This window comes from Urocitellus parryii, chromosome 5, assembly GCF_045843805.1.
Source record: "Urocitellus parryii isolate mUroPar1 chromosome 5, mUroPar1.hap1, whole genome shotgun sequence".
NCBI lineage: Eukaryota > Metazoa > Chordata > Mammalia > Rodentia > Sciuridae > Urocitellus > Urocitellus parryii.
The window spans coordinates 40,059,288-40,084,227 of NC_135535.1; the positions used below are offsets into that span (position 1 = coordinate 40,059,288).

A 24,940-nucleotide genomic window follows, 5' to 3' on the forward strand; every position below is an offset into this window, starting at 1 on the left:
GGATGTGATGTAACAAAAATGAAAAATCTGAAATGAGAATGGAGGAGGGAAAATAAATAAGAAATATACACATAAAATGTTAATAGAAGCACTGGAATTAGATCTGGGAACCCGACCATGAGAAGTGAAGGTAAGGGATTCTTCACAGAGAGTATAAAATATGGAAAGGCAGAGGGGCAAAAGAATGTAAGACAGACCATAAACTCTGTGACTTTATGCCTAAAGCTAAGACAAATTGTACTGAAAAGATGAATTGTCATATTCATGAACAAGGAGTGCCAAGCAAATTATGCAAACTATTATTATTTTTTAATTTATAATAGATAATTTTGCAAGAAATAAATAACTCAGATGTATAGAACTTAAAAGTGAAAGTTTTCCTACAACTTGAAGCCCCTGTCCACTTGTGAATAATTTGGCATAAAGAGTTCTAGAATTGGTATGTCTACACCATAACTTACCATCCTATAGCACAGTATGTAAACATACACCCAGATCACCCCCTTCCCCAACACACAATGGAATTTTTAACTAGATATGACTCAAATTGTACATATAGTATCATCTTGCAATTTCAATTTTTTATGTAATAATGTTTTAATGGTTCTTCTAAAACCCATTCATATATATTGATTTCACTATTTTTGATATTACATGATACATTAAACAATCTCCTGTTGAAAAACATCTAATTTGTTTAAATATGCCTTTCTTACATATAAGTTGTAAGAGACAGCCATACTTATCTGTATCTATCCAATCTATCATATATATGTTGTATGCATATATACACATGTGTGGATATATATACATGTGTGTGTATTGCCTATTCATATGCTAGCATTTTTATAAGACCAAAACCTAGAATTGGGATTGTGAAATTTTTAAAAAAATAGATCCTAGGTAAAAACATCCTAAAATTACAACAGAAAAAAGAAAGCATTTGCTTTAGAAAACAGAGTGTCTTCTAATGCATATCTAGGAATGGCTAAATTTCCAGAAAGATGTGAATAACTGGATGCACCCATTTACATGATAATATATAGGACATATCCATGATCTCTAAATTGAATACATTAAAGTGTAAAGAAAATTTCTTGTATGATTGTCTCCCAACTTAGAACATAAACTCATGGTTTACAGTTAAATGCTCTTTATTTGGTGGTCATTTTCCTTAACTAAGACTATGGTATATTTGTATGGTTGTATAGTGCTGTGTGTGTGTGTGTGTGTGTGTGTGTGTGTGTAAGGTTTTATACTGTTCAGAACTTCAAATATTCATTTGATGATGTGCATCTACACATCATTAAAGAGAGAGAATTCTTTGCCTTTCTACTATAAACTTTGGGTTCAATCACACTTCAATCGTGCCAGTTTCTCCATAGGCAGGAGCCACAAGTGCTATGGCTTAATGTTAAAAGAAGCATAAGGATGAGCAGAATGAGTTGTGGAGTCAGATGGAGCTGGCTCTGAAGCCCATCAGACCATTTACTACTGCTGGGACCTCAGGCAAGTTATTTAGCCTTTATAACTTTTGATTTCTCATCTCTATTTCAGGATGATAATAATACATTACATCATTATGTGAGGACTAAATAAGACAGTGCCTGTAAAGCATATGTCACAGGGTTAATCCTAAGAAGAAATCCCTGCCATCATTTCCAGCATCTTGGCATTTATCTTTATTTTTCTATGATAGCTTTCCAACAGATACTTGTGAAAGTTTTTGTTTCACAGTGTATAAATAATTAGAAGACTGGAAATAGAATGAGGAAATTGGGGTTTTTTTTTTTTTTGTTGTTGTTTGTTTGATTTTGTTTTCTTCTGGAACTACTCTTATCCCTGACTCCTTTTATCTTCCAGTTCACAGGGGGCACAGATCTGTCGGGCCATCTGAACTCAGGAGAATCTATGTAAGTCTGAGGCGGCCATGTTCTCATCCAGTCCTGGAACCTCTCTATTGAGACACCACCTCTATGTTGCATAGATTTTGTTTAATGAAGGCATTCAATTATGGGGAAAATACTTATTTAAATAACACAGAGTGGAATTCATTGATAATATAAACAAGAATACTTTCATTCTCTAAGTGTATGTCAATGGTTCCTTAGCCTTTATCCAAATATCTCCTAAAACAGGTAGAAAACAGATGGAAAGCCAGCTAGTTGGCTTGAAAATCTTATCAGGGAAGCTTCTGATTTAATGCAAAAATCACTTTTTACTTCTTCCAGGATTTCTTCCAATCCCAAGCTTAAAGGCTTTAACTTGTCCAGCATCTCTTAATAGAGTATAATTCTAACTTTGGTTGCAATGAGAGAAATCAATGACTAAGTAAATTAATTGAAAGAAAATTTCTACTTAAAAAGTCTCATACACTTTTAAAATTTAATTATTTTTTAATAAACACATGCATCTTCTAGAAGTAAAAGAAACTTGCCATTGTTCAATGAAATCAGAGAAAAGGGAAACTAGTGTCATTCAAGGGGATGTTATAATCTGGAAGTAAAATATGAAATGATTACAAAGCAACACATAAACATGCTCTTTCTTTTAAAATATTACATACATACATACTCACATTTATATTTTGCTTTCTTCTTAGATTTTATGTATGTAAGATAAATAAAAGAGTGGACAAAGTGGAGTATATCTTTTTTTTTTAAAGAGAGAGAGAGAATTTTTTAATATTTATTTTTTTTAATTTTCAGTGGACACAACATCTTTATTTTTATGTGGTGCTGAGGATCGAACCCAGCACTGGGGGTATGCCAGGCGAGCATGCTACCGCTTGAGCCACATCCCCAGCCCAGTGGAGTATATCTTTAAGGAGACAGTATTAAAGCATAGGAAGCCTGGTATATTAATGTATTTAAAATTCATTAGTAAAATTTCTGTAGTGCTCTGATAAAATAGAGTATAAACAACCTTGTCAACTTTATTTAGAATCAGTTGTTCACATGAATAAAAATAATAGTGAAATTATGTTCTGTTTGGAGTTTTGAACTAAAAAGTTGTCCTTGGTTAATTAACACACACACATACACACACACACACACACACACACAAACACACACAAATCTTGAGTATTTAACCTCTTAGCCTCAGTTGAATGAATTATAAAGAGTGTGATCATATATTTTGTAAAATTATGCTATGAAATAACTATAAATTTTAAATAAAGAATGGGTATCATTGGAAATAATATTAAATGAATACCACTCAATGTTCCATAATTTCTGTAAGTGGGTCATTTGGGATTTTATTTATCTGTGTTTTGATCAAAGCTTCAAATATCTAAAGCAATTTTCTTCAAAAATTTTGATTAAATGTAATGTTATAAACATGAATTTCATCTCAATAATAGCATATATATATCAGAAAAATTAAGAGAATTAATGAAATTACATTTACTAAAGGGCTACTTAGAAATTTTAGTACAACTGTATATATTATAATTCATTTATACTAATTAAAAATAACAAAATAATAAAAATCAAAGGTACTACAGCATATTTTACATATTATATTACTCAATATGAAATTTAGGGCCTATTACACAATGGCGTGCATTCTTTGGGGGAACATTCATTATCACTAAATGTCAGTGCCATTTAATACCCCAGTGGATATTGACTAAACATCTGTTTTCATTCAATGTCAGTTTCCTCATCTATTAAATGGCAATAATATTCTTATCTCTAAGTGGGATTATTGTGAGGATTGAATGAATTCAAACTTAGGAATCGGGCCTTTAACTTGATATACATTTGTTAAATGTTAAAATATTATTACTAGTCCATTGCTTTAATTTGAAATATACGCACATTAATTTTAATGAGAAGTTTAATTTTAATGTGAGCCATTACCATTGTTGAATCCTTAAACTTAGCTATCTCTCCAAATATAATGAACCTAATTAATCAAGAAAAATTGCTGCAAGTAGTAATGACTTCTGAGCATAGTTGTGTGCCCTTACAATATTGATTTTACAAAGCTCATTTCTCATATAAAATGAGATGGCAAACAGAAGATGATAACATACAGCACCATATTGCTTTTGTGCAGTGAAACTCACTGCAAAACAATAGCAGAAGGTAGACTTTGATTCTCCATAGAGTCCTAAATATCAGTTGGTATTGATTTATTTTTTACTACTGATGATGTAACATACAGCCTTTCTCATAGCAAACAGCTCCTAAATGTTTTAATAATTATTTAGTATTTGATGAGCATTTTATGAGTAACCTACCACTCAAGTCATATAAAAATAATTATAATCATTTGTTATTCCATACATGACTCTAAGGTGCATGTGTCAATGTGGTACAATGATTTCATTTAAAAAAAATTTAAAAATTTGTTCTTTGGAGGTATATATGACATAGAGTATATTTTGACATATTAAACATACATGGGGTATAACTTATTCTAATTAGGATCCCATTCTTGTGGTTGTACTGGCATCAAAACAGACAAAAAGACAAATGGAACAGAATGGAAGACACAGAAATGAACCCAAAGGCACCATAAACATACATTGGAGAAAAGATAGCCTCTTCAACAAATGGTGCTGTTGAAGAAAACAGGAAAGCCAGATGTAGCAGAATGAAATTTAACACTTATCTCTCATGCAGCACAAAACTCAACTGTAAGTAGATCAAGGACCTAGGCCTTAGACCAGAGACCCTGTGCCTACTAGAAGAAAATATAGGCCCTGTTGGGAGTCAACCCGGCTCCAAAGACTAACTTCCCTTTCTCCCGAGAAGAGCTGTCCAATGGTGAGCCCTGCTGGCTCACATGATCCTTACCCACCAATCAGACTAGCCCTGCTGATTCACATGATCCTTACCTACCAATCAGAGTAGCCCTGCTGGCTCACATGATTCTTACCCACCAATCAGAAAGCACCCTATGCCAACTGTCAAACAGTTCAACCATTAAACTGTCATAATTGTCAAACCACCCCCGGCTCTATAAATATGCAGAGCTGTTCCTCAATAAACGGGCATTTTCTCTGACTAAGAGCCTTGTTTGTTCTTTCAGGCCCAACTTTCCATCCTGTTGGCTTAGGAACCAACATGCTCCACAAGACTCCTGAAGTCCAATAATTAAAATCAAAAACCAATGAATGGGATGATATCAACCTCAAAAGCTCTTCACAGCAAAGGAAACAATCAAGAATGTGAAGAGAGAACCTTCAGAATGGGAGAAAATCTTTGCCACCTGCACATCAGATAGAGCATTAATCTCTAGGATTTAGAAAGACCTCAAAAAACTTAACACCATAAAACTAAACAATCAATAAATGAGCAATGGAATTGAACAGACACTTCAGGAAGAAGAAATATGAATGGTCAACAAAAATATGATCAAATGTTCAATATCTTCACCAGTTAGAGAAATGCAAATTATAGCTACACTGAGATACAATGATTTAACTTTAATAAGTGATAAATAATCAATGAAATGGAGAGAAATAATACAGAAAGCACAAGCTATTCGCTCAAGAATTTATTTGACTAGAAAGACACTAATTTGTAACCTGACTTGAAAATATATATAAGTCTAATCAGAAGATTTTTAAACACAAGCTGAGCTGGCTTTAACCCTGCATTATTTTATATATTTCTTTTCCCGAAAATTCCAGCAATGCATCACATTCCTGAGAGTACTTCTCCCTGTGACATTCAATCTATTGCCTTTGCAAAGCCATACAGGGTCTTCTAACTGACAGCAGACAGAAATCATGTGGGGGAAAAAAAAAAAAGCTTTCTCTTTTTAAATTTAATTTTACTATAAACTAGAAAATTACAGTTATATATTTACAGGGTACTAAGCAATGTTATGATCTATAACAATGGGGCATAATTAAAGTTAATTTACACATCACCTCAAATACTCATCATTTTGTGATAAGAAAACTTTGAAACATACTTAGCTATTTTCCAATGTACTATACACTATTAATTGTATTAATAATGCTATACAATAAATGTTAAAAAAAAAGATTTTTCTTCTTTTTTTTTTGTTCTTTTTTTGGTACTAAGGATTGAATCTAGTGGTGCTCTACCACTAAAATACATTCCTGACCTTCATTTTTAGTTTTGTTTTGATCTGTTTTTATTTTGAGATAGGGTATTTTTAAGTTGCTGAGGCTGGCCTCAAACTTGCAGTCCTCCTGCCTCCCAAATTCCTGGGATTACAGGTGTGCATCATTGTACTTATTTTTTCTTTCTAACTGAAGTTTTGTAGTCTTTGACCATCATCTCCCAAGTTTCTCTGTCTCCTGCCTCTGGTAATTACCACTCTATTCTCTATTTCTGTGAGTTTACTGTTTTGAATTCCATCTATACATGAGAACACACAATGTTTGTATTTCTTTGCCTGACAAATTTCACTTAACACAATGTTCTCCAATTCTATCCCCATTGTTGTAAATGACATAATTTCTTTCCTTTTTAAGGATTAATAGTATTTTCTAATTTATATATACCCTGTGTGTTTTTTTATCCATTCATCATCTAATGGGCATTTAGATTGATTTCATAACTGGGTCATTATTAATAGTGCTGCATAATGCTTATTTCAAATCTTTTGGGTAACTACCCAGAGGTGAAATCATAAAATAACTTTATTTTTAATTGTTTTGAGGAACCTCCACAATGTTTTCAATAATGGCTGTACTAATGTACATTTCTACCAACAGTGTACACGTGTTCCCTTTTCTCTACATCAGCACTAACACTTGTTATCTTCTATCTTTTTCACAACAGTCATCCTAATAGGTAGGAGTGAACCCAGAATTTCAATGACAATAATGGGACTTTTACATCTCAGAAAGCAGCAAAAGACCAAGCACACACAGGGAAATCATAAATGGCAACTTAAGGTAGAGTGACCAGTTACATAGGTATTTTTCCCACAAGAGGAAAATAAATACTGGGAACAGAATTCGAAAGAAACACAGGTCCCAAGAAAAGGCCTAACATACCTCTTCTCTGGGCTGCATTTCATAATAGCTTTTGGACATGAACAGAGAATCACAAAGCACATCTCCCACAACCGTCTAGGAAAGCATCCATTTTTGTGTCTAATCCTCTGAAATAATCTAAAATTGTTTGAGAGAAAGTAGAGATCCTACTGCATTTGAACTCAGAACAGGTAGGGTGAACGCACCTGACACAGGAAGTAGACATGGCTAGAAGATGTGGGGAGAGTTTCTGATAACTGAAGTCAATCCCACTGGTTGATCCTTATCTATCAGCTCAGGGAGAAAAGCTGCACAAGTGAAAGGGAAGAATCTAGAACTGAGTGAGCCTTTTCCTCAAAGACTGAGCTTTAAACCAGAAGTTTATTTCGCATAAGGAAATGTGCTTTTTTTTTTTTTTCCTATTGTGCAAAAAATGTGGCTTGAGAGGTGAACAATCTTAAAAACTGTACTTTGGTGCACTGAGTTTTATGACTCTAAAATAAAAGAATTGTAGGCACTATCCAATAAAGAAGGTTGGAAAAGTCAGTGTAGGATTAAGACATGATACACGCTGTTCTTCACCAGTTTGATAAGTTGATCACAGGCTTCATTTCCAGTTGCAATTACAGGGCTGAGAGGACCAAGAGAGTCACAGAGTTAATTCCCGTGACTCTTGTAGACTGCTATGGTTTGGGTGTGGCTTGTGGCCCAAGGGTTCGCCTTGTTCCTTAGTATCATCGTGTGGAAGTGGGATCCTCTAAGAAGCAAGGCCTACTGGAGGCCTTCCAATCATGGGATGTATGGAGAGGTATTAATAACATGGTTCTCCCTGGATACCTGAGTTAGTTCTTGTGAGGATTGATATAAAAGAATGAGCCGGCCACTCCCTAGTCTCTCTGCCTTCCTCTTTGGCAAGGTAACCTTTTCCTATTGCATGTATTCCCATGGTTCTGAAGCCATCTGCCATGAGGTGACACAGCTGGGAGGGCCCTCACCAGAGCGGGCCCCATGTAGTTTGGACTTACAGCCACCAAAGTGGAGCTAAATGTACTACTTTTTACAATGAGTACCAAATTCCAGGTATTTCACTATATAAGAACTAAAAATGGCTTCTAGAAATCTCTCAGTGAGTGTATTGTGTTATAAATATGAACCAGTTTCATTAAAACTTTGATAACATTGATATTGACACAATATAAGTAATATATTCACCAAATAAATAGTTCAACATGGCTAGTTTATTTCTTAATTTTCATTCCAAAGTTAATGTTGATCTTTTTCATGAAGTTTTTTGTAAAAAAATTTATGTTTGAGAGTTGCTTCAAAGTGAATGTTAATGCATCAACAATCATGGAAAACTCAGTAGATGGAACATGAAGGTAGGTAAATTCTTGAATGAACATGAAATAATGCCTAATAATTTTCTTTTACATTTTTCCTTATTATCACCTTTGTTCTGACCCAGTTCGGTTAATTCTGTCTGCTTCATACCTCTTGACTCTTGTGCTCCATTACTGCTGTAATTGCCCTAGTTGAACTTCTCATCATCTCTCACTCAAATTACTCTAACAGTCCTAGAAACAATCTCTAAGTTCAGGCAGGCTGAGCATTAAACTTTCCTATACACTACAGCTAGTGATTGCTTTAAAATGCAAATCTGATCATGTAATTCCTCTAAAAAAAAATCACATAATAGTTCTCACTTAACTTCAGAAAAAAGATTCCTTGGGAGACCAATTCATTCCATTTTAAGAGAGAATTGGGTTTTGAAAAATGTCAAAGAAAGAAAAAGACAACTATGAAAGATATATAACAACTGAAGATTGAGAAATGCTATAAAATAAATGAATGAATGAATAAATAAAGTATTCTTGAACAAGGAAAGCATTCTGCATGAGATACAAGGATGATGGAACCTATAAAGGTGTAGAGGTATGGAATATAGCACAGTGAATTCAGAGAATAAGAATATTTAGGGAATGGGGTTGTGGCTCAGTGGTAAAGTGCTTGCCTAGCGTGTGTGAGGCCCTGGGTTTGATCCTAAGCACCACATAAAAATAAATAAATAAAGGTATTATGTCAAACTACAACTAAAAAATAAGTAAATATTTAAAAAAAGAATAGTTCTATTTTGCCAGAGGATGGAAAGATTAGAAAGAAGACAATAGGAATCAGATATAGGTTAGGTAAAGAGGAATCACATGTAAAATTAAGAAGCCTGTATTAAGACTTTAAGTGAAAGTTTATTTTTATGTAGGAGAGATAAAAATAACAATCTAGGTACCCTACCACACATGAATGGATAAAGAAAATGTGATATATATACACAATGGAATATTACTGAACCATAAAAAAGAATAAATTGTGGCATCCGCCAGTAAATGAATAGAAATGGAGAATATCATACTAAGTGAAATAAGCCTATCTCAAAAAACCAAAGACCGAATGTTCTCTCTGATATGTAGATGCTAACTCACAACAAGGGAGGGGAAGAACAGAAGTTCATTGGATTAGACAAAGGGGAACAAAGGGAAGGAAGGGGAATGGGAATAGAAAAGACAGTGGAATGAATCGGACATAACTTTCTTATCCTTATATGTGAATACATGACCAGTGTAACTTCCCATCATGTACAACCATAAGAATGGGATCCTAATTAGAATAAGTTACACTATATATATACATACATATATATGTCAAAATTCACTCTACTGTCATGTATGTCTTAGAAGAACAACAACAAATAACAGCCTTGCTAACTGGTGTTTCTAAACTCTACGTCAGATGTAGTTATGAAGGATAGTTTAGAGCAAAGAAAGACTGAATACAGGGAGATGACTTGACAAGGCTTCCATGTTCTAGATGGTGAAATAAATATTTTCTATTCCTGTATTGTTTATAAAATTGTCCTTAGGACACAAAAAACAAAAGCCAAAGCTCAAATTCTATCTTTCATGACCATAATATACAGACATGGAAAACTGATGAAAGAATCATGCACAACAGGGACCAGAGAAGCACAGGAAGATGACACCCACAGGAGCTTGGAGAGAGAGAGAGAGAGAGAGAGAGAGAGAGAGAGAGAGAGAGAGAGAGAGGTCAAGGAATATGAACATGTTTACCCACAGAGCTCTGAACAGTTCAGGAAGTGTGCACATCAGATCAATAGGAAGACGGCATGAGTCGGATTCAAGATTTATGTATTACCTGCCTCCCCTCATCCCATCAAGATTCTAGGGGAAATCCAAAGTTGGGTTACCAGGCAGCAGCCAGAAGTGTGATAGCCTGGGAATTAAATTAGAAGGATTAAATAAAATTACATATACTAATGTTGACACTCTAGCAACTGACTTACTCTTTAGGTACTTTCTCCTTGAGGAATACAGAATGCTACACCCCTCACTATCACTCTGATCAGAAGATTAGAAAATAGTTCTTTGACAACAATAATCATTTCCAAGATCAACAGATATTAGTCTTCTTGGCCACCCAGTAAATTGACCAACAGGACAATGAAGGGTCTATAAGGAACCACAGAAGACCCTAAAATTGTGTGCACCCCACCACACACCCACAATCACATACAAACAACTTCCAAATGGTTTCTTATTGTCTCATACTTGATGCACAGAGAGTTCCAGGTTACCAGACATTTGAGGAAATTCTCTGGCATAAAATACAGATAGCAAAATGGACAGACTAAAAATATGTCAGAATAAAAACAGAGAAAAAGACAGGAGAAGAAGAGAACTTCATGGAAATTATAATTAACAACCTAAGCTAGAAAGGAGATATTATATTCATCAGAAGAAAAATACATATGTACACCTCCACACACATATATAAAAATGTACACATATATACAGATATATTTGAAGATCTACAGAATAAGAAGTTTTGCACAGTAAAAATATAACAGCTAACTTTAAAATTAAAAGTTTGGGAGATTAAACCGAGAACATTTACAAGAAAGTAGACCAAAATGCTTTAGTTAGATAATAAGACAAAATAGGTAGGCATATTAGGGAATGGATCCAGTAAGTCAAATATCAGAGAAATATGAATTTTTAAAATCTGAAGTATTGGAGAAAATTACCAAAATGGTCAGTACAGTCAAGAAGATAAAAATCAATAATGAAAATTGGAGGCAAAAAAAAAAAAAACTATCCTAAAAGCTTCCAGAGGTGGGGGCACAAAGAAGCAAATCAAAATTAACTTCAAAGGACTAGAAATTGCAATGACATCAAAAAATCTCTACAGCTCCATTGGAATTTCAAGACATAGATAAAACTCCTCCAAAATTCTGGAAGAGAGTGACTTTCAATCTTAACTTGTATGCCTAAGGAAACTATCAAATAATAGGATAGTAAAATAAGGATATTTCATACAAAAATATCATAGATGAAATATTTACTTCCCATATACCCCTTATTAGGAAGCTATAAGATGTAAAAATAATGGACTCAAACAAACAATTGCTCAAATATAAGAGGAAGGCAAATATATTTCCAAGCCAATAACCAGTAGAAGGCTAGTCTATCTCTTATGTGGTAGACAGAGAACACTTTATTCATATTGAACAGAGAAATGATGGTAGGTTGTTTATAAGAAGGAAATACTAGAACTGATATATAATCTGACAATTTAAATAATGAAGGAAATCTTACTTCTATGTATATTATAGAGTTATTGGAAACTGGAAAAATACAGATAGTGAAAATAAATTGTCCAAATAAAAATTGAGGCAATGATTATTTGTTCTAGGCAAAGAAACAACAAACTTTGCTCAAGAAAGGGACTGTAATCACAGGACAGTACTTGATCTGACAATAAATAATATTTATATGACAATAGTGACCACAATTAATATGGATTTAACTGAAAATTAAAATACACTGAGGGTGAGGCAGGGAGGTGGAGAGTAGAACAGATTGAACCACGTACAACATCTTAAAAAGTTAACAGATGGCCTCTCTTTTAATAAACTAGTACATTATAGCATATTTCTTGGAAAAGTGGACATAAATGTCATTGGAAACTCTTAAATGAGTAGAAATCAGTTTTTCTTTTATTGGAGAAGAGATGCAGGTAAAAGAGCAGACAACCGCTCACTTAGTTAGCTGGAAGACTTTTGACACTTTAATGGTTATTGCCTGGTAACAATTAAAATTATTCTTTTAAAATTAAACTATTGAGAATGTGGATAAGAAATGATGAAGCCTTAAACCAAAGATGTGGGGATACAGAAGAGGCATGATAAGGAAACAGAATCGGGGGCACTTAAGAGTAAGACACACTTGGTTTAAGATGGAGAAATCAAATGGTCTGGCTTGAGTTAAATAGATAACTGTGTCTGCCACTTAGCAGACACTCTAAAGAGCCTGGCTTAAAGCTCCTGGGGTTGTTAACATGTAGTCAATCCACACAACACACCCAGAGCTGGGCAATGTGGCGGCTTCCAGAGGCTAATACGAGAGAACTCTAAAAATGTCTTCATTTTTAGGTTTGAAAGAAATACATACATTTTCTTATTTTTTTAAGGCTTGTTTTTTCTGTAAAGATTAAAATTCCACTGTCATCAATATATTACAAATCTGGAGCATGTCACATATATTACTAACAATACATTCATGTGAAAGATCGCCAGTCTTAAAAAATAAATACATTGGCATACACAAAGATTACTTTCCATCATTACTACATTTAACTGTTTAAGTTCTTAGAAAATTATTTACTTCCTGAGAAGAGAAACACACCTTGGCATACTATTCTTATTTTGAGCATAAAGCCAGATGAAACAAAGACCATCAACATCAACGTCCTGAACTCAGGCACCCAACTCCACTCATCCCTGTGACACTTCTTGGTATGCAGACATCAAATACATCCTTTAATTCGAGGTTCAAATTTTACTGGAACGGACGTTATGTTGATATTTTTAGTGACGACTACATTTATCTTTTCAAATTTGTAGCCACAGTTCATCAGCTTGGAATCTAGGACCATCTCTCTATTTTCATAATGGAGATAGGAAATTTTTAGATTAACAGAAATAGACACTATGGTAAACTGAGAGGAAAAGAAGGGATAGGTTTTACTAGGCTAACTATAGCGTGTGCTGAATTTTTTTTTCATTTGATTTCTTTATAGAGAAAATAACTGAGGCCAGACACGAACGCTGTGATCCATAACCAGGTCAAGCCAGACAGCACATACTGAGAAGAGCCGTGCTTGACCCTGCGGGCAGCACAGAAGAGGATCAGTTCCATAGTTTGTCCTTGAGGAAGGAGCAGGAGACAGGCTAGCCAATTTTGAGAGCTTCCTGGGTGTTCTCTGCAATGATTCTCTTGACTTTCCTCCATCCTGCTCACCCAGTGGCACTCATTTCCCTCTAGGATCTTGTGAAGACTCCTCAGCATTCCTTGGGAGTGTATGTGTTGCTCTCTAATCCTCCGTGATATTTCAAATGGCACCTTAGTCAGCATTTTCTCCTCTAACCTAAAGGATTACAATCATCCTGGGCAATTTCATGGTCAGTGTGGACAATCGATCAAAGCATCTGGCAGAAATCGAATACATAATGAAGAGCCATCTACCCTTGTCTTACGTGCATGGGGTCTGATTAATGATCTTTCCTCCTACAAAGAACATGACATTTTGTAAATTTTTGAAAAAGGACTTGGATATTATAATTTGACCACATAACTGTGGTAGTAATTTATATTTTATTTCACTTAAATCCTATTGCATTTCCACTGCTACCGGCAGCATGATAAAAAAAGAGCTGCTAACATTCCTTCTCCAAGATGTAGTGTCTACTTATAATAGTGGTTAGAGTAAAGCACTGTTTTAAAATATTTTATTTGGGCTAACTGACTGAATCCTCAAAGTTGCCTAAGAAGAAGGTATCACTATTCCATTTTAAAGATGATCCTGAAGCAAAGAGCTGATGTATTTTTGCAAGTTTACTGTATTAAGCGATGCATACAAGCCAAAATTTCTGGCTCAACATTTGCGCTCTTAACCCATACAAAAGGAAATATTTCATTTATGAGCCTTCTTTACCTCCAGTCTCCTACAATTACTCCCATTACATCTGACATCCATCTCAAAATATGAGGAAAAGTTTCCTTTATTTGAATCCTACAATATCTGGCCCTTACAGAGAGCCCTAGGAGAATCCACCCTGATGGCCAGCAAAAGTCTAGTAATGCAGGTGATGATGTGCACTAAAATCTGCATGCTGAACAGTACCAAAGAATATTTTTACACACACACACACAAAAAGTTTAGGAAACTTGCAGTTCTCACCACTCTTAGGAAAATAAAGTGACAAACACTAGAGGTTCTTTTATCCTTTTTTGTCTAAGTTGATACAAATATGCAAATAAATAGGTAGAAGGTAAAATTAGTAAACTATCCTCCAATGACTGTATGGTATGCCAGAGAATATGTGTAAGAAAATGTTAACCAAACAAAAAGTTAGAAGAGAATAAGTGTTTTTAAATCTTGACAGTTCAAAATTTCCAGGCTTCTGACCTGAGTATTTCCACACAGGTTGCAACATTTAACAGTGAAAAACTGATGAAAACATTTAGCGTAGACCAGTGGTTCTCAAAATGTGGTCCCTGAACCAATGCTATGAGTCACCTATGTAGTTGTTATTGATATAGATTATCTAAAATCTGGCTCAGCCAGATAATACTGACTGAGATGAGGAGGGTGGGGCCAGGAAACTGAGTTTCAATAAGCCCTCGGGATGATTCTGATATGTGCTTATATTTAAGAACCACTGGCATGGAGGAATGCTATTCACAAAATAAGAGATTGGATTTTAACAGTTGAAACTGTCTTTGGACATAAAGTGAATGTATTTTCAATATAAGTGAAAAGTAACAAAAGACTCCTGCTTATATAATATTTCCCTTTCCTCCTAAGCTTCTCTTGCTACCAAGAAAAGCACAGCAAGCCCATAACATACTGAGTGCAAATGCTTTTTGTACATCATCCATTCCTATGCTTTGAATCCTTTAAATTGTTAATAAAGGAAGAGCTCTGTCTCAAAGTTGCCTCAAGATACAGATCTTTTTATCTATCTATCTATCTATCTATCTATCTATCTATCTATCTATCTATCCATCCCTCCATCTATCTATTTAGAGGTGATCAATGGTCAGTTTACATTCACTTAGGATAAAAACAAGGGAGTTGGGAACTAAGAGAGAACCTACTACATGCTGTGCTAAAAACCATAGTGAAATGTAAGCAGATATAAAAACAGAGCACCCCATGGGTACTAATGCACCTACCTACCAGTTGTTAATAAGCAGCAGTGGTGAAACTAATAGGAAAAATATTAAAAGATGCATTTTCTTGACATTTTTCTTTCCTTCTTGTTAAATGAGATCTAAGCAAAACTAAGATTATTTAGAAGATTTTGATCCCCTTTTGAAGACATCCTATTTCATAAATACTAGACATTTTAAATATTTAATAAATTATAAAATAATATATATATATATATATATATATATATATATATATATATATATTTATGTATCACACATGGTGAGATTTGCCATCTAATTTGCTATGTGCTAAGGGCTCCCTGATGGATCTGATTTTTATTCCAACCCTACACAACATAGTGACTTCTTGCAAGTGGTTTCTCTCTAGTGACAAGTTATACCTGCAAATCACCACGGGTAGGGGCTAGATCCTCATAACTGCAAGACTGTCAGGCAACAGTGGCTGCTACTGTGTTGTCCATACTGCAAAGGAAAACTGCTCAAATAATGAGACAACCACATGACCACAAGCAAGAATCAAGACTTTAAAAGTCATCACATTAACAGCCACTTTATAAACCTCCAAATTTCATCCTGAAATGCTTTCTTGTTAAATGTGTCACACTGCTATACTGCTAATGATTCTATTTCAATCCCTTAAAAAATATTGGACTTTATTGTTCAGTAAAATGGAGAAAAAAAAATCAATAGACAGAATGCTCACTATATGATTTCATACTGTGTTTATATACAAATACAAAGTAATAAATGGAAATCAAAGATTCTCAAGCAGCCAATATTTCACATTCAAGCCTCCAGACCAAATTTTAGAGTCTGTTTCCTTATGAACCTATTCCTGTGATAAAAGATATTCCTCAAGAAATACGTGCAGCTGTCTAAAACATTCTTTCAACATGGAAGATACAAGAAGCAAATATTCTCACAAGGCAGCGAAGGTGATCTAATTTGATGTATTTTCTCCCCAGTCCCTTACCCTCCCCTATTCCCACAAACCCCTAAAAAAGTAAAATTTAATTTTTGGAGAGTTTCAGAAGTGGAAAGTATGGAGCCTGGAGTCAGAAATGCTGGGCTCCTTTCCCAGTCCCACCACTTACTACTTGGTCTTGATTTTCCTTCTCTTTAATGCAGGGATCATATCCTTATCGACCCTATCTCACAGGATTACTATAATATAAAACATCTGCAATAACAGAATGTATTATAGAATATAAGACATCATTATAATAATGAATGGAATATGGTACTTATGAAGTAGATTTTAAAACATATTCTCCTAAAATAACATAATTCCAATTAAAAATTGTTTCAAACTACCACATGTTGATATTGAGATTATTTTTTAAAATTTTTTAATTGCATGAATGAGACACAGAAAATAATTTATTTCTGTAGACTCTCCTTATCTTGATTTTCTTCTCTGTCCATATCTGATGTATTACCTAATATATTCCAAGGAGGATTAAACCTCAGCTACATATTTAGAAAATGGAAGATCATATAATTCCAATTTTATGGGGAGTTGACACCAAATAGGGACACACTTCCAGTTGCCAGAGGAGTAAAGTCCTCCTACCCCACCACTTGTCAGAGACTTATTAAGGTTTAGCTGCTGCTAGGCAAAATTTGTGTTCTGTTTTCCTTCCATAGCAGAGCAGTTTCCCACACAGAAGCTTCATTGCAAGCTCTTCTCTCTTACATTGAGGTTGGGGAAATATGGACTAGTTCTTACCAATGGTCTATAAACTGAAATGAGTTGAACTTTCAAGCATGACCCATAAAAAAATAACCCATACTCTATTATCAATCCTTTTGACCATAGGCTAACCAGAAGGACATATCTAGGTGGAACAAAGAAACCACCAAAGAACATGTGTGCTTCCATTGGTCTGAGCTCTTGAGTGACTGTACAAAACAAAGCATCTGAACTCCACAACCAAGAAACACCTTGTACTGTGAGAGTGAGAAACCAGCATCTATCATGCAGAACCACGGAAATCCAGGAGTTTGCTACAGCAGCTGGTGTTAATTTAAATTACAGAGACATTCTTCTTGTAGCCAAAGGCCCTTCACAGAACTCCCCTAGGCAGAAGAATTTAATTATGACTCCAACAGAGGGATGAAATCAATTTCCAATATTCCTGTTGCATTTATACAAATCATTGACCTGCATTCACAATTCTTGCTGAGGAAACTTGGTCCGTTTTCATTAATGCATTTAATAACGTCTTTGAACACTAACTATGGGCTCTTCATCAATAGAAAGTTCCTTCTCTTGAAGCTCTGATCTTGGACCCTGTGAAATGTCCTTTGATTGGTTACTACTAGTTGTGGGCTAAGTGAGTAGAGGAAGGTCAAACTGCCCGGGCCAGGATACTTGGAATTTGATACAAGCTCTTTGGCCCTTAGAAATAAAGATGAAATAGAATTAAGTATCGAAAATCTGATATCCTAACTTTGCTTTACAATTTTAAATGGGTCATCTCATTTGTTTCTCACAACTTGTTTGAGGTGAATAAAGAGGTGTTACAAACATAGTCCTAAAATTATGGGGCAATATACTTTTACATAGATTGTTCTGAAAATTAAACATGATTTATGGTACTAATTCTATGCCAATGATTGTTAAAAATTTCAGTAAATGCTTGTTAAAAATATGGGAGATGATTGGTTTCTAAATCTATCATTCTCTCTCTTCTATTTTAGTTCTGATGTGTGTATATAATTATATTCAATTACTTAAATTTATATTCAAGACACACCCCTGCATCATTCCTTTATTCTTCTTTATGTACAATTGTTTGCCAAGAAAAGTAATTTATATTAATCATAGTATTTACAAATCAGAATGAAAATAAATAGCTAGTATAGGCAAATTTTTATTATCAAAGTATGCTTTACTTACACTATAAAACTTAAGTAGCCATGAAAAATTTTTTAAAAATTACATTCATGTAGCAAAGTGAAAAATATGATGCAAAAAAAGATCAAACAATCTTAAGGTGTACATAAAAAATCCTCAAAGTAAATTCAAGGCGGAATAATATTTATAATGAGAATGAATCAGTTACAGAACTTTCCCTGATTGTGGAGTGACCTACTCACATGCTGAAAACAGACCAACGCCTCTGTAGGACAGCAGGAGATTGTGGGCACATGGGAACTACAGATATCTGGGTAAACACTGATGAAGGATTTCCTCAAAATTAGAGTAGTGGAGTCCTGTGATTAACTAAAAGATCATGGGATCTGATAAGAAACAGGACATTTACTGGAGCAGGAGTGAACAGAAAAGCAATTAGTATATCCAAGGGAAGCATTGGCCTCAAAAGGGTAGATATTTTTTTTTTCTTTTTTTAATTTAAAACCAGAATAGCTACTCTGGCATCTTCTGGAAGAACAGGTAATTGGAACTGAGGGCTGGATTAAGGAGAGCCTTCAGGTTGACAGAAGCAGTAGCTTCCATTGAGCAAATGACCAGAAACTCTTATACTTCAGATTTACTTTCACAGAAAGACTCCAAGGTGGAGTTTTAATCTAACTGCCATTGTTCCCAGGTAAAGGTGGTTCCTTCACCTTCTGAATATAGCCCTCATTGCTCTAAGGCTTATTTTTTTAAAAAAATGTGTTTTTTTCCCCTCTTCTCCTCCCCCCCCCCACTCCCATCCCCAACCACAAGATTAGGGTGACAGTGTTATCTTTTCTTCCCCTGGTTAATAGCCCTTGAACACACCCACTACAGGAAGGAGATGGGAGATGCCTGCTGAGGATCTGGGAAGTGAATATCTCCCAAATTAACAAGTGAATCCTAACACAGCATCAGGGTGTTCTGGGACCCCCTACTAGAGCATACCTGGAATGTAACCCTTGAAGAGTTCCTTTAAAACCCCCCTGTCCCTCCAGATCCAGAGTCACAACCTTTGGGACAAGAATCCCCTATGTTTCTCCTTTGCTAGCAAAGCAATAAATCTTCTTTTTCCTGTTTCTCAAAACCATGTCCTCATTATCAAATTGGCAATGATTGGCATTGGGGACAGGGACTGAGCTTTTGGTTACACCCTCACTACAGCAGTTACTCATCATGTGCTGATTACTTCACAGGTATTATTTTATTTCTCCTTCAAAGGACACTATGACATGGACATAGTTCTAAGGAACAAGAGAGGATCAGACCCATTTACTAACTTGCCCAAAGTCAGCATAACAAGCTGGAATTCAGAATTGCCTCTCTTTTTCTAATATCCATTTTCTACAACACCATACTATCTTCTCTGTTGGTATAAACAATAAAAAGGGTAGTACTAAACTTTTGCAAAGTGTTTGACTTCCTACTACCTTGTATTCCCATAGAATAACTGTTTTTCTTAACAATATATAACTTTAACCCTGTGTTTCCTAGTAGATTTTTTGTCTTTTCACAGATGGCTCATGTTAACCCCAAAGTAAAGGAATTCATCTACACGAAAAACTTGTAAGACGATTTTTCCCAAGTCAGTTCCAAGCTGCAGTTCTTAACAATAATATTGTTTTCTTGCTTCAGTATGCTTGGGTTAATAACAGTTACAATTTGGGGTACCAGTGTCTATGACTGGGAATGTATGGTTAATTCTGAGTTTCAGGATTATTAATTGTATTGTTGCTACATGGTTAATCAACATTCTCAATACTTCTATTCAACATAAAAGCAGAATTTTGATCTGTATTTCTCTGGTCCCACCAGCAATACTTCATTGGTACTGACTGAGCTAAAGAACATGCTTGTCTCAAAAATAGCAAATCAAAATTTGAATAAGCATTAACATTTACAGAATTTTAAATCTTGAAAATATACTATATATCTCCTCCATCACTAGATTTATGACAAAAAAATTCCCATATATTCTCAAAATAGCCTAAATTTAAGATGATGCCTTTTTAAAAAAAGTCTGCTAAATATTTCATATACCTCCAAGCTTAAATTTCAACTTACTAAATAGCAGATGAATCTTGGAAATGTGTCCTTTCCATGTTCTTTTGATGAAAAAGTTAGAAAGCCAATTTTTCAACATAGTCCCAAGATTCTCTTTAGCTATTCTATTGCCTTTGGTGACAAGAATATGGACTTAGATAACCAAAATGTATCTGTACGGTGACTTTGAAGGTGTGCTACCCATTTACATTGTCAAAACAAAACAGTCGTCAATCATATCAGGTTATTTTCTGATAGTTGCCTTCCCAAAACAAGAGGTTTTTCAAGTTAATATACATTTTTATTGCTTCCCTTTTGTAATAAACATTGCAAGTTAACATTTGGACTTACTCTTGAGAATCCAGTGGAATGAGAGGGCAAATAATTGGCTATATGAGCTCTTTGTTTGAGTTTAAATGCATTTTATTTTTAGAAGACCTAAATGGCATTTTATTTTCTTAAAAACAATGTCTACACTCCAAATAAATCACTGTCAAAACAAATGAAGAGCTCAAGATGACATGAGTCCCATTTGTCTTAAGTGCTGGTGGTGTGTGGCTAATGAACAGCAGTGATGATGACAGATGATAGATCCACAAGCACTGCTATGCCAGATTGTTAGATTTATTAACATCTTTCCATTTCTAAACCATCCTTCAAGAAAAATCACACATGAGGACACACCATCCTCACAATAGTCTGAGAACAATCCTGCCATCAGGATTGATGTTTACCCCCATCAAGAACTGGTAATTTTAGAAATTAGTGAGAATGGGCTTGATTTGTCTTGCAGGTCTCTCTGGTCCCTGTTTTTCAAGTCTGTCTTTGATTGATTTCATGCAATCTTGACCTGCATCTTGGAGGCATCCTTGTTGAGGCTGGTTTTCTGCAAGTGATCCTTCATTATAATATCGACAGTGTTGACCATACTTTTGGTATTTTCTCTCTCAGAACCCTCACCAGAGGCACTTCCACCAATGAGCATGTCATCAGTGGTACCCTCTGTCCTATACCATCTTGCCTTCCACCTCTAGGCAGAGCCTGTCTATGATCTTTATGAACTTATAAATGTCATTAGAATATCCCCCTGTGGTGGATGAGGTCCCTGTGGATTATCATGATTGTGGCTGGAAGAAGAGGACCAGGGCACTAATTCACAGAAGCCCAGAGTGGATGGAAGAAACCTAGAGCTCTTAAAATTTGTACTTTAAATTTATGTGATGAATACTGTGTACAATAGTACTAAGTTCTAAATCTGTCTCATTTATATTATCATTTCCAGGACCAAAATGTAAGTGATTATTCAGTTCTCTACAGAAATCATGGGTTATTCACTTCAAATTCTAATCACATAGCCCCCACAATGACAAAAGGCCACCAGACAATCCAAGCTTAATTGGGTTTTCAATAAAGTTGAATCAACAGTGGCTCTTTGAGAGCCAGAATTCTGTTGATCTGATCCAATATAAGCAAAGGGAGTATAATTGACACAGAGAACAGTGTACACGCATACTGTCTCAATGAAAACATGACTGTTCTCATAAGAAAACAGATGTTTGCTAAGTTAATCTGATTTATTTTGCCTTTTATGAAAGATATAAAGATGTCCTTGAGTGGTTGCTAGGTAACATTTGAGTTTAAGAAAAAAGCGAAGACTTACAGACTTGGGAGTATTAATTCATATAAATATTTCTTTTTGGTAAAATAGGAAATTAGAAAGTAGGTAAATACATAAGACAAAGGCTTAATTTGACATATCTTTCTTACTCTCTCCATGCCCACCAATGCAGAGTTGCAATAGTACCCTGTGAGTATTTTCAGAAGTAAAGCAGGATACCCAACTGGTATACCTAGAGAGTCAGACTACTATATGTGAGACTTCTGATAAGGAAGTTGTAAATAAATCACATATGTATACTTCATTTGGTATAACCAATATTTGAAATCATGTGGAAAACCTTGTCAAGAGTTGGCAAAGCAAAGAAAACCTTGACCATAGCGTGGCCTTCACTTTACAGTAAGCCACAATTGAGTCTGCTCTCCTATGCATCCATTTCTCCACCCACAGACACCAAACTTTTGTTCTTATTCTGTGATATTACTACTCATTACAAACATATTCTGTTGTCTTTGAAATACTTTTTTTCCTATCTGGTTCCTTAAAAGAAGCTTTCTTTTTTATTCTTTTTCTTTCTTTGAATGAAACACTGGAGTAGCTGTATATATAGTCTCTGTGGTAGAGTGTAATCATGGTCACAATGCCTACTCTTCCTGTAATGATATGGAATCTATTTCTCCAACCTTGGTTTGGGGTTGGCCATTTGATTAGTTTTGTCCATTGCAATCTTTGCAAACATAAATGTAAGCAGAGCCTGGGAAGATTTTTGTACAAAGGGTCTTGCCTACTTGCTGCTATTGAAACTCTAAGATGCCATGTAAAAAAGCTTTGGCAATCCTACCGTATGATGAAAATTCATTTGGAGAGAAGCCCCAGTTACCCCACAGTACCAGATGAGGTCATCATAAACCAGCTTGCGGAGGGCCATATATAATCCGCAGAAGCAGTCATTTCACTGACCAGAAGCTGATTACAAGCATAAGTGAGTCCATGGAGCACAACAGAGTTTCAGCAATAAACCCAGTCCAAATGGTCAATCCTAAAATTTGTGCACTAAATGGTCATTGCCTTAAGACATGGAGTTTTTGGTTAGTTTTAAGCAGAAACTACTTGATACATTTTCCAGTAAATAGAACAGGTGTGGACATACTAAAAGAATCCAAATTTAACAGCTCTGGACTGAGTGGCATAAAAAGTCTTTGTAATATTGGTTGTGATGATACTCAGCCAAATAGTTTTTCTTTATGGATCACTGGTTTACATAATGCATTTGCAATATGCAAGGTGGTATTTTTCTAAATGAAAATAGCTGTAAGCAAAGGAAGAGTCGGTAAGTGGTATTTAATGTGTTTTGTTTAGGAAGAGCTCTAAAAATGTCGGCCAGTGAAATCCCAAGGGTCCCATAACAATTCCATATAGAAAGGCAGGTTTATTGCTTGGTTATGATTTATTCAATTTAGATTTCATATCATTTGTTGACCCTTCTGATAGAAAACAATGCTGCCAACTTGGGTACTGGTGAATTCGTTTTTCTAGATTCCATTTTATTCTTTTCAGGTTTAAGAACAGAAACAATCAGTTATGAGGATCCACATGGTCACAGCCTTTGGATATGAAAAGTTAGTATAGGAGTCAGGGTCCTCAGGGAAAAGAGGCTCTTCTTGGTATTATAAACATAAGACATTTAATTTGATATCAATAACTGAAATGATGGAAAGGCAATAAATAAAATAGGGATGTTTAAGTAACCCAGGTTTTAGCAAGAACAGGAAACTACCATCACCTTTACAGCAAGAGGGAAAAGGGCTTTAGAGATGGGAAGCTATAAGGCCACTGAGGAGGGGCCACATTTCCTGTATGAAATGCCAACTCACTCCCCATAGTGGGTGGGGGGGGGAGAGGGAGGGAGAGAAGAAGGGAGGGAGGGAGGGAAGAGGGCAGGCACCAAGAAACACCCTGGACTTTGGCCCTGCCCCTTCAACTTCCCACAGCATCCTTCACAGCTGCACAGGCAAACAAGTTAAAATATAGCTTCCTGAAGGGAAGGTTATGGACTGGAGTGTGAACAGGCAATACCTGGGTACCACAAGAAAGACACTGGAAGAAAATAGAGCTGTTTTAACATGTGAATCATTAATTATGTTAAACTGTATAATCCCAAGGAGTAAGTAAACTCAGTAACACACTTAAAATAATTGAACAAGACTAACGACAAAAAAGATGCCTCTTCATCCTTTTATTGCTCATTCAAATTGTTTTTTGATATCCTGATAAAAGTTATCAATTAGTATTTTCAATTTAAAGTTAATATTTGAAGTAATGAAGAGGATAAGATGTAGAAACATTACTTAGGTTGTAATCCCTGCCTTGGCAGTTATTAACTTTGTAATTGTGGGCAAGTTAATAATGTAAGTCACAGTTTTCTCATACACAGAACTGAGTAAGAACAGTATTTGTGTAATTTATTTATACTGAAGGTTAAAGTGATAATTCAGGTCAAGTTATTCCCACAGTATCTGGCATGGAACACGTCAACAGTAGATATTAAAGCACTGGGTATTATGTTTTGCAAGTTATAGGAATAATACTCTCTGTTAAATGTGGCTTTTGTTTTCCATTGTAATTTTCAGATAATAATTAATATTCTATTTATAAGTCTATTTAGACTTAACAGTAAATATCAGCTTGATTTGTGCTATTGTCAGAGAATAGCCTGGATATTATTATTATTTTTTTCTTCTGGTATTGAATTTCATCGTCTGTATCCTTGGTGTTTTTATAAAATATTACTCATTGAAACTCTTATCACTCTGGGAATATTACATTTCTAGAAATCACTGTAATACTAAAGCAATGGTGGTTTGGATATTGAGATGAAATTAACATTTATGTCATGATTTTCAGTAATGTATTCTGTCAATCCTAATGTCTATCATAATCAGCATCTATTGTGATCCACCTCAAAAGTTTGGTAGAAAGATATACTTTTAACCAAATGTCTTTGCAAATGCCTTGTCTTTGGATGTTTTAGGCAGAATGTCATTAATAGATTAAAATATCTTTTAATGCAACAGAAAAAAAGTATTAGATAAATTTTG

General features: G+C 34.9%; 1 protein-coding gene and 1 pseudogene across 3 annotated transcripts in view; both read right to left on the reverse strand.

Annotated features, from left to right (window-relative positions):
• The window catches only part of Nav3 (neuron navigator 3), a 349,764-nt gene that overhangs the window by 241,100 nt on the left and 83,724 nt on the right, over nucleotides 1–24,940 (reverse strand). The gene's annotated exons all lie outside the window — the stretch shown is intronic.
• Nucleotides 20,852–21,343, reverse strand: LOC113188596 (translationally-controlled tumor protein-like; annotated as a pseudogene).